Consider the following 15,023-nt stretch of genomic DNA (forward strand, 5'->3'; position numbering starts at 1 on the left):
TAAAGATAAAGATAAAGATAAAGATAAAGATAAAGATAAAGATAAAGATAAAGATAAAGATAAAGATAAAGATAAAGATAAAGATAAAGATAAAGATAAAGATAAAGATTTTGCATACGCAATCCCGTTTAGTATATCTACTCGTATACTATAAGAGCATAATTTTTTTATTCAAATAATACAAATAGTATTTTAAATACCTACACAAATATCTTAAGTACCATACATATGTATACAATATACATAGTACATGCATAAATAATACGTTTACGCATACAATAATCATTATTTAAGTATGTAAGTAAATCTTCATTTTTATATAAGTACACGAAGAATTCTGAGCAACCAAGGCCCAAGACCCTATATCCATAGAAACCTAACGTAACAAACGATCAAAAACCAATCCTTCTTTTTCAATACACTTTAATAAGTTAGTTGACTACCATACTACACACAACTTTAAGCTACAATCGTCCATATTCAATCTTGTTTATACCTTGCTTAGTTAGCTTCTTTTGATAGTAGAATGTATAGTCAAAGTTTTGTAAAGTGTCTTAGGATTAAATAAGGATGTTCAAAATTATCTTTTTACCAGACCATTTGGTTTTAAAAGCGATAGATGGCACATAATGATTTCAAATAGCTGAAGTGTGAATCTAATTTTAGCAAACAAAATCTTTGAAGTCTTGTCAAATAAAAAAATCTTGAAAACTGTTCAAAAATTTAATTACTGTAGATATCTGCTTTTTGAGATTTTATTAAGAATTTAATTTTTTATCACGTCTGTTTATGTATCTAAATAGACTCAAAAACATAAACACTGAGCTCACTTGAAGAGAAGGTCAGAAGTTCGTAAGCTACCGTCGTAAAAACTAAATGAACAATCATTAAATGAGTTCAATTTTTATGGCGTTTCGTCCAAATTCCAAAACCTACAGCTATTTCTGAGACGAAAATTAAGAAAAATGAAATAAATTTATTGTGTCTATTTTCCATAAAAATTATTGTTATATACTTAAGAAAATTCTGACCAAAACAATACAAAAGTAGAATTCAGTTAATATTTGAATGCATTATTTTTGAAATATTGTCCAAAATCCCATCTGAAGAGCGATTTTTTCAGTCGATTTCAGAAATTTCTTAAAAAATATTTAGCTACGATGCAAATGGCCTGTATTTTCATGACTTTCGGACTTTCTTTTATCAATTATACTAGAAAACCTATCTATCAAAAAGTCATAGATTCAAAAGTCTGTAATAAAATTACTAACCCAAAATATACTTCCTTCGGTGCAATTTAGAATTAGTAACTTCAGAAATTTTACTAAATTCAGAAACTACCGAATTTTACCGGATGTATAACATTTATTATGCTGATTGATTCTAACTCAGCAAGTGAGTGGTGAATACCGTTGGTTCAATGGGATAGAGTGAAATAATTATAAATGAGTGTTATTTTTGTGAGGCATACAATAAATTGTATATTAACTGACATAATATTGTGTTACCGAATTATACATTAAAATGTGAAACCAGGTTCAATAGTCATAGTCAATGAATTTGACTGTATAAAATATAGTTAAAAAAAAAAAATCTTTCTAATATACAAAACACACACTTAAGTACATTAATTAATATGGCCGATTGTATTTATAGTAAGGAGTAAAATACAAATATAAAATTCAAAAACACATACAAACGATACAACGAACTAACCACCCGCCTTCTTTACGTACGATAAATACTCTAAGAATAATATCAACCATGTTAAATATTTATGATGAAATAAAAATTTATTATATTATTAATATTTGTTTGGAATACTGTAAAATTGTTTATAAATGTATTAAGTTTGTTCTTTTAATTATCTGGTGTTCCCTGTCCCCTAAAGTCCAGTTCAACTAATACATCGATTGATATAATGTTGGATCGGACTAAATTATTTTTATCACTTCAGATGAAGAATTCTCACTTTACGAATAGAAAAGTGAAGTTGTTTTTTAAATATGTTTACTAGTATGCAAGATATGAACGTTTAAAATTCCTAATTAAACAAAGAGGATGATACCCACTCGTGACGTCATATGTGGGGATTTTTCTTCCGTAACTTTAATGACTGGACATGTCAACTAAACCATTATTTTAATAATTAATATCTTTTTAATTACTTAAAATTAATTAATAAACGTACAAATTCAGTGAGAGCATTTAAAAATTTCTAAAACGGAAATTCAAATTTTTATACGGACGTGACATCATAGTACGGGCTTGTCAAATTTGTTGACATACTGTATGATATTAATTTTTTACATTTTATATGGTATTTAATTAAATTATACTATTCTACTGCTTTTTATTAAAAAACTTAATAATAACGAGTGTAAATTCTGTGTTGTAAATTCTTTCTTTTAAAGTGTAAATTATATATTGAACTGACAAAATTTTCAGATTACGTACTTTTGCATCATCAACAGAGAGTGCCGTTTAAACTGCGTTTAAATATCTCAAAATTATAATGTATTTTAAATATTTTTTACACTTAAATACAGCATTTTTAAGCAGTGTTTATATTTTTTACTTTGTTATAATATTCCCTATTTTACTTAATCTAGTTGAATAGTTCAGTTATGGCTTAGCACAATCTTGTTGGGCTAAGCCATAAGTTTGTTGGGCTTTTGATACCCACTCTATCACAACAGGTTTTGCGGCCGGCGTGGCCTTAAATAATCGTTTTCAAGTAGAACAAACTTAACATTTGTTGTGATAATACTCTTGTGTGTATACTATATACACTAATAAATGTTTTATATTATTATTGTAGTAAAATACCCCCACTCCTACAACACAACTTTTAATTCTTTATAGTAAAGTAATGTTTCTGAACCTTATAATACACAACACACATACTTACAGTCAAAGTTACTGAGTAAGGATTTTTTTTTACACACATACACATATAACACACACACATTGCCAAGAAGTTACTTAATTCAATAAATTTTTGTTTTTTTGTTTATTAAATGCTTGACTGACTAGTTGGTTGTTAGTTGATCGTTTTTAAAAGAATACATTATTTAGTTTGACTGATTATTTTTGCATATTTCTTGTGTTTTTTTCTGTGTGTGTGCGATGATGATTGGATTCTCAAGTTTGGGATAAAATTCAGTGCAACAATTATTTCTGTTTATTTTTTTTTTTGTAAAAAAACTGTATTTTGTTTTATTGTGAATATATACGTTAAGTGGGCATAGTTTAAAAAAAAGGCTTCTTGTTTATGGAGTATGAAATATTATACTTACGGTGTTTCGTTTTTTTGTAAGTGATTTAAGAATCAAAGTGAATTGTCTATTGTCAAAATACAAATTGGATTTTTTCGTTTAATTTAAAGGTAAGAATTTATGGCTTTATTTTAAAGATAGTAAAATCATAGAGAAAATGAAGCAAAGGAGGTAGACGCTTTCTAGATTGATTCCCATATCAGATTCGAAGTTAAATGAATTGTTAAGTTTCAAAAGAAAAAAACGTTAATATGTAGTTTTAATTTATTAAACGTAGTAATAAAACTCTATGAATTGTTGTTGATCTCGTGCTATTGCATCAATTTACTGAATAAGACGAAAGCTGAAGCAACTAAGAACAATTTTAAAGATTGGTTTTAGTTAAGAATATTTCTGAATAAAATAACTAACAATAAAGTAGCACCAGCCAACAAAATGAGAAAACCATTGCGATCTGGGACTATTTTGCATCCGTATACGGAATAAGACACAAGACTGGAGTATCTAAGTAGCACCAGCCGAATGCTCGAATGGATCTAAGGCGAAACTGTAGAAAACTTACTTCTCAAAAAGTGGTTGATTTATAAAAACCTGTATTCATCTGGCAAAATATAAAAAGAGTATTTTTCTGCATAATTTCTATATTTTTATTTTATTTATATTTTAGTTCAATATTTAAATCAAAATTTCTTTGGTGTATGATTCTAAAAATTTAAAATGAAGAATTTTTCATAATTTTCATAACGACACTACCGCGTTTAAATAACAAAATGCCTTTAGGTTAGGGCCCTTAGGTCATAATATTTATTGTATACTTGAAAATAATAATAGCCAGCGACCCTATCGGTTTGAAAACCATTCTGAAATAATTATATGTTTCAAAGGGCTTATATATCTGAACTGCAATAAAATCATACACCTACAGATAATAACCACCTAGACTTATATTATGGATTAAGAGCCAAGCCAAAAAAAATTCGTTAAATATCAAGGAAATCATAAATGAATCTGATGTATATATTGTTCATAAATAAGGGCTGACTGACCAGCCCTGTTCTAACACCTAACTGGCTGACAATCATAACTGTTATTTATGTCCAATATACAATCAATATAACCATTTTTAGATTTGGTAAATTCATTTTAGTCCCACGTAAAACTGAATGATTTCGATAGAATATATCTGAACTCTGTTATATCGTTCGCTTGACTGACCTCAGTATCGCAGTATGTGTGTGTACACAACTGCTATAACCAAATCTCAAATGATCAGCTTTAGTAAATTCAACGAATATTTTTGGGCTGGCTCTTCCATTATTATAGGCATCAAAACTAAGCCCATGATAACTGATAACGTGTAATTAATTTTTGAAAATATTTACATTTTAACGTGAAAATAGACACACTTTAAGTAAAATTTATTAAAGCACACAAATCATTTATAAGTCAAAACTACATTAAAATTGTATATAAACAAAATTCCATGAATACACACAAATTTATAAAAACATAATTCATGAAACACATTTTTGAAAATCTTGCGTAATGACTTTTGCATTTAAATACTATTTTCTTTGGGCTTGCACACAATAGACAGTATTATTATAAATATGAATTAATTAAAACAATTATTTCAATTGTATGTTTATTTTAAAATCGATGAATAATCGATGAAAGAATAAATAGATATTTTTATAGTATGAAGATGAATCGGATAAAGAAATCGGACGTTTGAGAGAGGCATTACAGTCAGACTTTGATCAATATTTATGGTGGGCTGGTGTAGTGCATGGAATACGCATAAAGAAGGTTTACTCAGCCCCTCCAAATATTTGAGGATCCGAAATTTTAATTAGTCGAAAAGGTGAAACTTTCGTGGACAACCATTATTGTGGTGTTCGTGTACGTGCATTCTTAAAGCCAAAATTTCAATATCTTAAGGCTAACAGTTTTACAAGTGTGCAATATACCTACGAACGTACAGACGTTTCACCGAAACTAGTCACAATGAATCATCACCGAAACTAGTCACAATGAATCAAAGGATGCCTAAAATGAATATATCAGTTTCTTAAAAAACAATTAAAAACATAATAATACTGATTAGTGTAAAAAAAATGATTGTCAAACTATCATATTAATGATAATAATCCAGTAACCTTATCGCCTGAAAGTCCGAAAAAATGATAAACTTTAAAAGGCTTTATTTCGGAAACTATTGGATTTACAGAGACACTAATCTCATATTGTAAAAAATTTAGTTGACTTTAAATTCAACCAAAGATTATCAAAAACTAGTCCTTTATAATCGCCAAAATCTGAAAAGCCGAAATTGTCACGGTTTTGTTCGATGTTTTGACAAAATTGCGTCGGTGCTCGAGGTCACAAACTGTTATTATTTATTGGACCATTATCGTAAACAAGCCTGGAAAAATAGGAACTACCGGATTTGACGCAAGTTCTGATGTATAAGTTGCGTTGATAATTGAATGATTTAATAGGAAAAAGAAGACACTAAAAGCCTTAGAAAAAATATAGAACATAAACATCGTTTCTTCCAGATTTTCACTAACGTAAAAAATCGTTCTCTATTTTATGCACCATCAATCGTAAATTTTAGACAATAGATCTAAAAAGAAATCTTTTAGAGAGATGCTTCACACATCTAGCAGAGGTAGTATAATTCAGAATCCAGAATTTTATTTCATAAACATAGTGGATACATTGAAAATAATCACTGTACCACAAACTTTTCAATTTGAATCTAAGCTCCTCTATTTTCAACTTCTGAAAACAAAACTTATAGTTATTTCTTCTTCTATTACTTATTTTTGTGATTAAAAAGTATATGGGATGTCGTAGGACACCCGTTAGGAATGAAGTATCCTTCGATATACTGAATGTATTAAATAATAGGCACAATGAAATAAATTGAAGGTAAGTATAAGGATAACCCAGATGACTCAGTGCCTAGCTAGCTGGTTTCATCATTAAGATTTGTAATCTTCGTGACAGTAAAATATTTCCTCATCTACTAAATGTGAAAATGTGCAATAAAGTTTTTCGTTCTAAAAATAAATGTTCATAAATATTCTTCGAAGCACAATGAGAATAATTCCCTAAAAAGCTCCTACTTCATACGTGTAACTGAAGTGAAAAATCTTCCGAAAGTTAAAATTGAAATTAATTTTGCAGCATCGTAATCAGTTGTATCGCCGATAATATTTGCCCGTTTTGGAACCATCTTGATTATGCTGTATGTTAAAATAATTTGTCTGAGATATTATGAAAGTTTGCCCTAAAATCGGGTTTGTTTATTAATTATTACAATAAAATCATTAAATGAATGCACACACACATAATATACGTATATGTTTGTCTATAAAACTCTTATTAGATAGAGATGCAGATATTTTAATGGTAAAGTGTATATTTATTGTATAAAATATTTAAGTATTAATAACGTTTTATTATGACTCGACAGTTAGTTATAGTTACACTAACTAATAATGTTTGAAGTTATTCATAGTAATTTGTTTTAAAAATACTATGATTCATACGAAGAATTCAATATTATTTATATAACGATATATAGAAAACATGTTGAAAAAGTAATGATGATACATTTTTTACAAGCTTTTATTTAGTTCCACCACCGGTACGTTTATTTAAATCAAATTTTGCAAGTTAAATTTGACCCAAATTTTTGGATGCATTAGTAAATCGGATGACAATGAATTTTTATGGTGAGTATGACCTGATTTCTCAATGCTTCCACCATATTTGAAATACATACATTTTTTAGTTAAAGAAAAAAACTTTTTAAGGCATAAGCTTTTAGTATATTAAAAAATAGAAAATAATTTTTCTTGTGAGACATTTATACATGACTAATTGTAAAAGCTTGAGGCACTCCCAATCATTTAAAATATCTTTATTTTTAGAAGTAAACGTTTATATAAGAATTATCATAGTAAGTAAGAATGAAAAATTCAAATTAGTAATTAATGTAATTTCCCATCTTTTGTTTAGGAGATGCTTTTGAAAGTTTTGAGATATGTGAGGATATTGCGTTGCGGATATTCAAAAAAACTTTACATTCGATGAAAATACACTTTATATATAAGTATTAGAAATACAAATGCATATTATAAGTAATAATACAAAAAAACCTGATAAAGCGCGATTTCGAGTATACTGCATCGAAGGTTCTATACGACATATTGATGTTTGATTCTTAAGCAGATATATTTAAAGATATTTTTCTAGCCTCTATCGGTGTGTAAATCATGAACAATTCTTTTAGTATAGCTGATAAGTGTTTATAGGACCCCGAGGAACATTCAGCCAATTTAACCTTGTCGAAGGGGGGGGCGATAAACATTTTGAAATGCTTATTTTGGCTTAAAATAATCATCTAATCTATTTTTGGACGCTGATTACAAATCCGATGTCAGATTACACGGTCAAAAATTTTGTGCGTTATACATGACAGAGTGCGTATAATCTGACATCAAAAATACTTACTAGATGACAATTTTAAGCCAAAATAATCGTTTCAAAAAAATTTTGGTCTACATATGCCCCCTATATGACCAGGGTAAGTTGGCTGAATGTCCCTTGGGATCTTATAAACACGTTACGAAAAGTTTCATTTGAATCGATTCTTTCTCCCAACTTTTCTACTATCGACACTTTTTTCCGACTTATTAACTGATTTATTAATGATAATTTGCAAACAAAGAGCTCCGTGAAGGAGTTTGCAGCAGTTACTTGTTCCTTTTTAATCTATAATAATTTTATATAATTTCATTAAACTATGAAGATCAGTGTCTAGTATCATGATTTGAATACCAACATTATTTTATATCACTTAAAGCGTGATTCATGCTGGGCACGCTATGTGATTTATGGCTACGGATCCATAATTTTATCTTAATTTAAATTAACTCTTTTTCATGCGACAATGATTACAGCTACTTAATATTAGCAATAAGACATTAAACTCAAGGGCGTCTCCAGAACTTTTTTCAAATGAGACTTCTGTTAACTTTAAAAGATTTATCTTTCAATATCGAACGAAATGATCTTTTATCATCCTTTGTGATAGTTTCAAGGAAAAACATTATAAACGAAAATATGACTCATTTTTCAACATATAAAATTTAATGGATATTAGAAGAGCACTGCTCAGGGACTTTTTGTACGACAAAGAAAATGCGCGAGGAACCGAAATGAAATAAATGTTCCTGCTATTTTTGAAAATATCAATTATCAATAGCAAATTTTATTTTCCATTATAACTAAAACAATGAATATTCAAAAATAATTGTTATGGTTACAATGCATCTTTGATTTCTCCTTAAAATCGTTTCATAAAAAAATCTTTGAAATTGTAATCTGGGTGAGAGGATAATAAAGTGTTTTTAAAATGTTCGTCTACAAAACCCAGAGTTTAATTTGACTGTACCTACTTGAATCCTTGAACCCTTTTGAGTATCACAACGGACCCTATGGTCTAAGTGTGTCCCACCCCAGTACTGCCACTCGTACCTAACCTAACCTAACCAATTTGAATAAGCTTATACGATTAGTCGTTTTGAATTTGAGACATTCGAGTTCATCATCTTAAAATGTTCACCATACTCCCTCGAATTCATAGTTAAGCAATATTTTTGGTTAGTTTATTCGATAAAAATAAGAAATACTGTATTTTCACTGATCCCCTTCGGGCTGGCGCCTTTGATTATATTGTTATTAATAATATAATAACTAATTTAAGACAAACCAGAAATTACACAGAAGTTATTACATAAGTCATTATTAGTATGCGGTTACTAAAAATTAACGCAAAACCACTTAATTATTTTAAGTAGTATCTTAAATTTTTTACTTACCATTTTGTGATAATGAAATTACATAATTGTATCTGTAGTAATTCTACGTCGGCATACACTTTTATGCTTTTTATTAAACTTTTTAAATAGTATTATAATAATTAATTATCAATTACTAGCTGTGAACTACCCGCTTTGCTGGGCAACATCACCACTTGCACCCCTCCCTCCACATTTCCTTGCGTGGGATAACAGTTTTGTAATGTACACGTCATGCTCTTTTATTTGATACCCCACTTAGGTATATTTGTAAATATTCGATAATTCCTTCCCACTTTCTCGCTACACCTTTCTACCCTCCGAAGGTTAAAAGTAGATAAAAACAATAGATCTTTGAAGCTGGTTGTATATCGTGTCAATATTTGAGCTTAATCGATGCACAACTTTTTTAGTTTTTGAAGCATATCCCTTTCAACCCCTATTTCAACCCCTTACTCTACTATAATATGGATATATTATACATAAAAACCTTCCTCTTGAATAACTATATCTATTTAAAAAAACCGCATCAAAATCCGTTGCGTAGTTTCAAAGATTTAAGCATACAAAGGGATATAGGGACATAGGGACAGAGAAAGCGACTTTGTTTTATACTATGTATTGATTATAAAAAGTTACGCAAAATTTAAAAACAAATATGTCATTTTAATTTTATAAAATATATTAACTGGCTACTAAAAATATTTTTTAATTTTTCGACTTCATATAATTAAAAATTATTGTATTCAATCACACGATAGTTCATGATGTACGTTTTTTTAACATAAAAAGCCAATTTTACTTGAAATTTCAAAACTCCAAATTCCAAACTTTTTAAATTATAATTTGTCTTTTGATAACATTACATTCTCGTGAACTTACAAAACTAGCTTGTAAAGTAAACTATATGAGTACGTATGTAGTAATTAAAATAACTGTCATAAATAACTTGATTATGACGTCTGGTTATAAATGGCGCTTATACGCAAAGAATCTTGATTATTATTATTTTGTAAGTAAAATTTTTTTTGGAAATTAATGTGACATTTTGTAGTAATTTAAAACTACTCCCTATTTTTTGTGCATTTTTATTTTTTGCATTACATAATATAATACAATCTATATATATTATATAAGAATGGAAGCTGATCATCCCCTAAGTGGCTCAAAAAGGGATGCGATTTTGTATATGGGAACTGCATGTTAATAATTTTATAGACAAATATAGATCAACGTATGTTATAAATGTTACCAAGATTTTTTCATTATACTATATTTACAATATTCAAAAAGTAACCATTCTTCTCCTAAGCGGTATGAAATGAATACATCTCTATAAATCGAGAATCTGAAACTATATTTACGTTGTATGCTCAAAAACTATTCTACCAGTCGACAAATGCACCCGATTTTTGTACTTTTTGGGTCAAAATTACTTTATATTCTGAGTTTCATCGAAATTGGAGGTAAAAAAAATTCCCGATTTTTTGCAAATTTTTTAAGAGATACATACCCCTTTGAAAAAATCGAGAAAAAAGAAAAGAAATTTTGTTTTGGAATTTAATGAAACTTGGTGGATGGAGTAATTTTGATCCAAAAAGTATAAAAATCAGGTTTATTTAATGATTGGATGCAGAGTTTCTGAGATATCGCAATATTTGGATCGATTTTAGTCCGTATCTGAAAAACTATTCGACCAGTCAACAAATCCACCCGATTTGTACTCTTTGAGTCAAAATTACCTTATATATTGAGTTTTATCGAAATTGGCAAAAATTTTAGGTATATGCTTAAAGATTTATGCAAACCGAACCTTTAACCTCTTAAGGCTTTCAGAACCTTTGACAGATACATACAAAAATATGATTTTGATGTACCTGCCAAGTTATAAGTGGTTATTTACCATTAACATGTAAATAAAACAAGTTGATTATATAATCGACTTTAATTTGATACGTACTGTAAAAGTAAAAAAAAAAAACAATTGTTTAAGTTTTTGTGTTTTTTTCATCAGAAAAAAAAAAAGTTTTTCATCCATTCAACAGTAATGCTTGGAATGTTTGGGGCTGATATTATTATGTCGGCAAATAAGTTAAACATTGATTTTATTTGTAAGATATGAACTTTTTTTGTTTCATATATATTACATAGAGATATACAAATATCATATCAGATTTATGTAGTAGGATTCATAATAATATAATGAGCTGGAACTGCTTAATAAATTATTAACGAAATTGATTTAAAGATCAGCTTTCAGAAAAGAGAGTATGCCGTTTCTACCATCAATAGATATTAAATGTCTCCTATGGAGGGAACGAAAAATACGGACTGTATTTTTGTCTGTAATCGTGTCTGTATGTAGTATGTTAAAGATAACAAATTGTGGCTAGTAATAATTTTGCAAAAAAATGGTTTTAATGTACCATGTGTTTATAACGGACTAAAAAGTATAAAATAATAAATAGCTGTTAAAGTACTTGGGGTGAATGCCGCAGACACTACACTTTTTTAGTTATGTATTCCATGCGCACCTTGTTTATCGTTTCCAATCTTAAAGGTATTTTATTAGCTATTTATTATTTTATACTTTTTAGCCCGTTATAAAAACATGGTTCATTAAAAGTTTTTTTAAATATTTTTTCTGATTTTTAAGGCTACGTGAATGCATTACATCCACTTCTGAGCTATGGTCCAAATTACAAGTCTCTAGCTCATCAGGAAGTTAGATCCGAAACCTAAATAGCGTTTTCCTCTTCTTTCTCTCCTCTTTTTCGTTTTTCACATTTTTATGCAATGTCATCCACTTCTGAGCTATAGTCCACATTTAAAGTCTCCAGCTCATCGGGAAGTTAGTTTAATTAAAATATATTACAAAACTACCCACGGACATATAAAAAGTGAGTCATTAAAATATGTTAAAATAATAATTTGTAACTGCGTAAAAATTTTCATTGTGAAAAATAAATTATGTTTTTATCTACTTTGATAGTGTGGATAAAACTGCTTCATAATATTTAAAACATTTTTCAGTTGTATTCGAGCAGGGCACGAGTAAAATTGTTTAAAAATAACATCTGTGACATGAACAAAAGAATACTTTTCAATATTCACAATAGTTTTCTTTTGTTTAAATTTATTTTTGTTCACCTTTGATAAACATTTATAAACAAATGTATATAATAGTAGCCACCATTTAACGCGAAAATTGTTTTGCATAAAACTTAATATTTGTTTGGGTTTCACAAGCTTCATGTTTTTATAAATAACGCTTTAATACTTAGGGAAAAAATAGAAATAAAATAGAAATTTTTTTAACAAAAAACAAACCGACTTCAAAAAAAGAAATATTTCAAAACAAATTAATATGTACTAAAAAGTAAAATAATAAAGAAAATAAGTTAATGTAGCAAACTGTCTTGTCACAGTTGTAAACTTAATTTAAGTCAATTTGGTCGAGATGTCGGCTCTTTGATCTTCGAATACTTTAAAAGTGTATTTTCGATTCAATTTTAAATTAAAACTCAAACGAAGGTTGGAATTTTCGCATTATAATTCATCGAGTCTATAATATATAATTAAATCCTCCAACTGCTGATCTGTTTTGTTTCTCATCCGACTCGAAAATTTTAGTAGCTGTTCGTCACATTTCCGATGTGATATTTTTGTTGCATCATGTCAATTTTGAAGGAATAATACACACTCTTTCACTACCGCGTTATGTGAGGTTTTTTTGTATATAATAAATTCAAAATCATTGACAAAGAAAAGTTTTTATATAAATATAAAACGGAGACCGATGTAAGCATTAAATTTTAATAACGTTTATAAACAATTTGTAGACTATTTTGATTATAAATAAATTATATCAAATATGACTGTTAAGACAATTAATATATTATGTTCCTTTAGACAGAGAGAATTATGTTTCTTTATATATTTTGATCTTTGTGATAATTTAATGTTTTTCTTAAGGTTGTTAATCTACATACAGGAGATTCACAGAATTCTAACACATTCAAAATAAATCAAGATTTAAGATTTCTGTAAAAATTTAATGTAGTAAATGTAAAACAATTCATGGCCATCTTTTATGATATACTCAATGAATTGTGACTATTTTACACTAAAAAAAAATTGAAAACTGTGCATATATTTTGGTGTAAAACAATGCTTTCAAGCGTTATGGAAGAGGGATAAATGAAATCAAGAGAGATGGAGGCTATAAAGCAGTGGTTTTTACTTTTTAAGCCCAGTGAAGCGAGCGGGTATCAAGCTAGTCTTTACATTTATATCTTTTCAATATTTAATTCGTACATATACTCAAACAAATCCTTTTCATGAACTTTTAAATATTAAAATTTGTAATTATTTTCTTACACATTAATTACACATATAGAAAAAAAAAAGAATAAATAATATATTAATTTTTAATCTTATCAGCATATTTTATTACCATAGCACCACAATATATTATTGCAGATGTATCAGCAATATTAATTTTAAAGTGATTTAAAAAAAAAAAAATTATATAACTTGCAAATATTTAAAATGATTGGCGAATTTATGTTTATTGTTGAAACACAGTTTATTATATTATTATTTCGTGACAATGTTTACACGTGTATTTTGTTTTTTTAGTACTTATGCATAGTGTTTTGTTGAGGTTAAATTATTTAAATAATATAATCACGGTTATACTAAGAAAATTGCATTTGTACGAACCGATTTATGCGCTGGAGGAATAGAAATTACAAGCAAAAAAAAATTATCAAGATAAAAGTTCATAAAAGCATTAATTATGATATTCACAAGTGATAAATTTTTCTGGTACGGAACCCTTAGCTTGAACTTGAAACATATCTACGAACACTCTCCATTAAATTAGCTTCATCCTTTAAGCCTTTTCCAAATGAACCGATTTTGAAAAACATCGCCAATTTTTTAGTTTTTTCGATGACCATATTTGAACCATAATGACCATAATTTTGAACCATCAATTTAATATTTTTGTAAAAATTAAGACTAACAAATGAATTTAAATAAATTCATGAACATCTTTTCTGATATACTCAATAAATTATGACTATTTTACACTTACTGTGCGTATATTTTGGCTGTGTAAAACAATCCCTTCGAGTGTTATGGGAGGGGGATAAGTGGAATCTAGAGAGCTGGAAGTAAAGAGCCTATAGAGGTGGTTGTTACTTTTAAGCCCAATGAAGCGGGTGGGTATCAAGCTAGTTTTGTTTTATAAAGGCTAAAATATAATTTTGTTAACAATCCAACCACATATATTTAATAATCAAGTTTACTACAAGAAACAGAAACCAGGTAGTTAATTCTTAGGAAATTTTAAACTTTTTTTTTTTGGTATTTTAAAAAATAGTATACATACATGTTGTGTATATAAATGTATATTATAGTAAATTTGAGACGTTTTGTATTTCAGTTCTCAAAGTCATCAAAACATTCCATTAAAATATGTCTATACACGTTTAAATGTGTGTATTTCATATACGTACCTAAAGGGCATTAACGTATAATAATACAAAAAAACACTATATATTAACTTTTTGATCTCACCTATTCACTCCAAAAATATATACAGGGTATACGGCATGTTAAAATTAATAATCATCTTAATGAGGTTTTACCTCCGTTTTTCATACGTATTTGTCTTTAATCATATTCACATAATGGTTCAAGAGATTAAGAAAACAAAAATTAAGAAAAACAAGGTGTATATTCAGCAGGCATGTGCAAACGTGACTTACAGAAGTCCTTCGGACTCGTAACATAACATACGAGTAAGACACCGACAACTTAACCAAGTATAACCAAAAATACGAGTAAGACAGAAAGACAA

General features: G+C 28.2%; 1 protein-coding gene across 1 annotated transcript in view; it reads left to right on the top strand.

The window, feature by feature from the left end:
- The first annotated feature begins 3,330 nt into the window (after positions 1-3,330).
- Positions 3,331-15,023, top strand: part of LOC123297717 (ataxin-1) — a 176,083-nt gene continuing 164,390 nt past the window's right edge. The window contains exon 1 of the mRNA XM_044879472.1: positions 3,331-3,388. The gene's annotated coding sequence lies outside the window, so the exon portion shown is untranslated. The remainder of the gene's footprint in view (positions 3,389-15,023) is intronic.

This window comes from Chrysoperla carnea, chromosome 4, assembly GCF_905475395.1.
Source record: "Chrysoperla carnea chromosome 4, inChrCarn1.1, whole genome shotgun sequence".
Lineage (NCBI taxonomy): Eukaryota > Metazoa > Arthropoda > Insecta > Neuroptera > Chrysopidae > Chrysoperla > Chrysoperla carnea.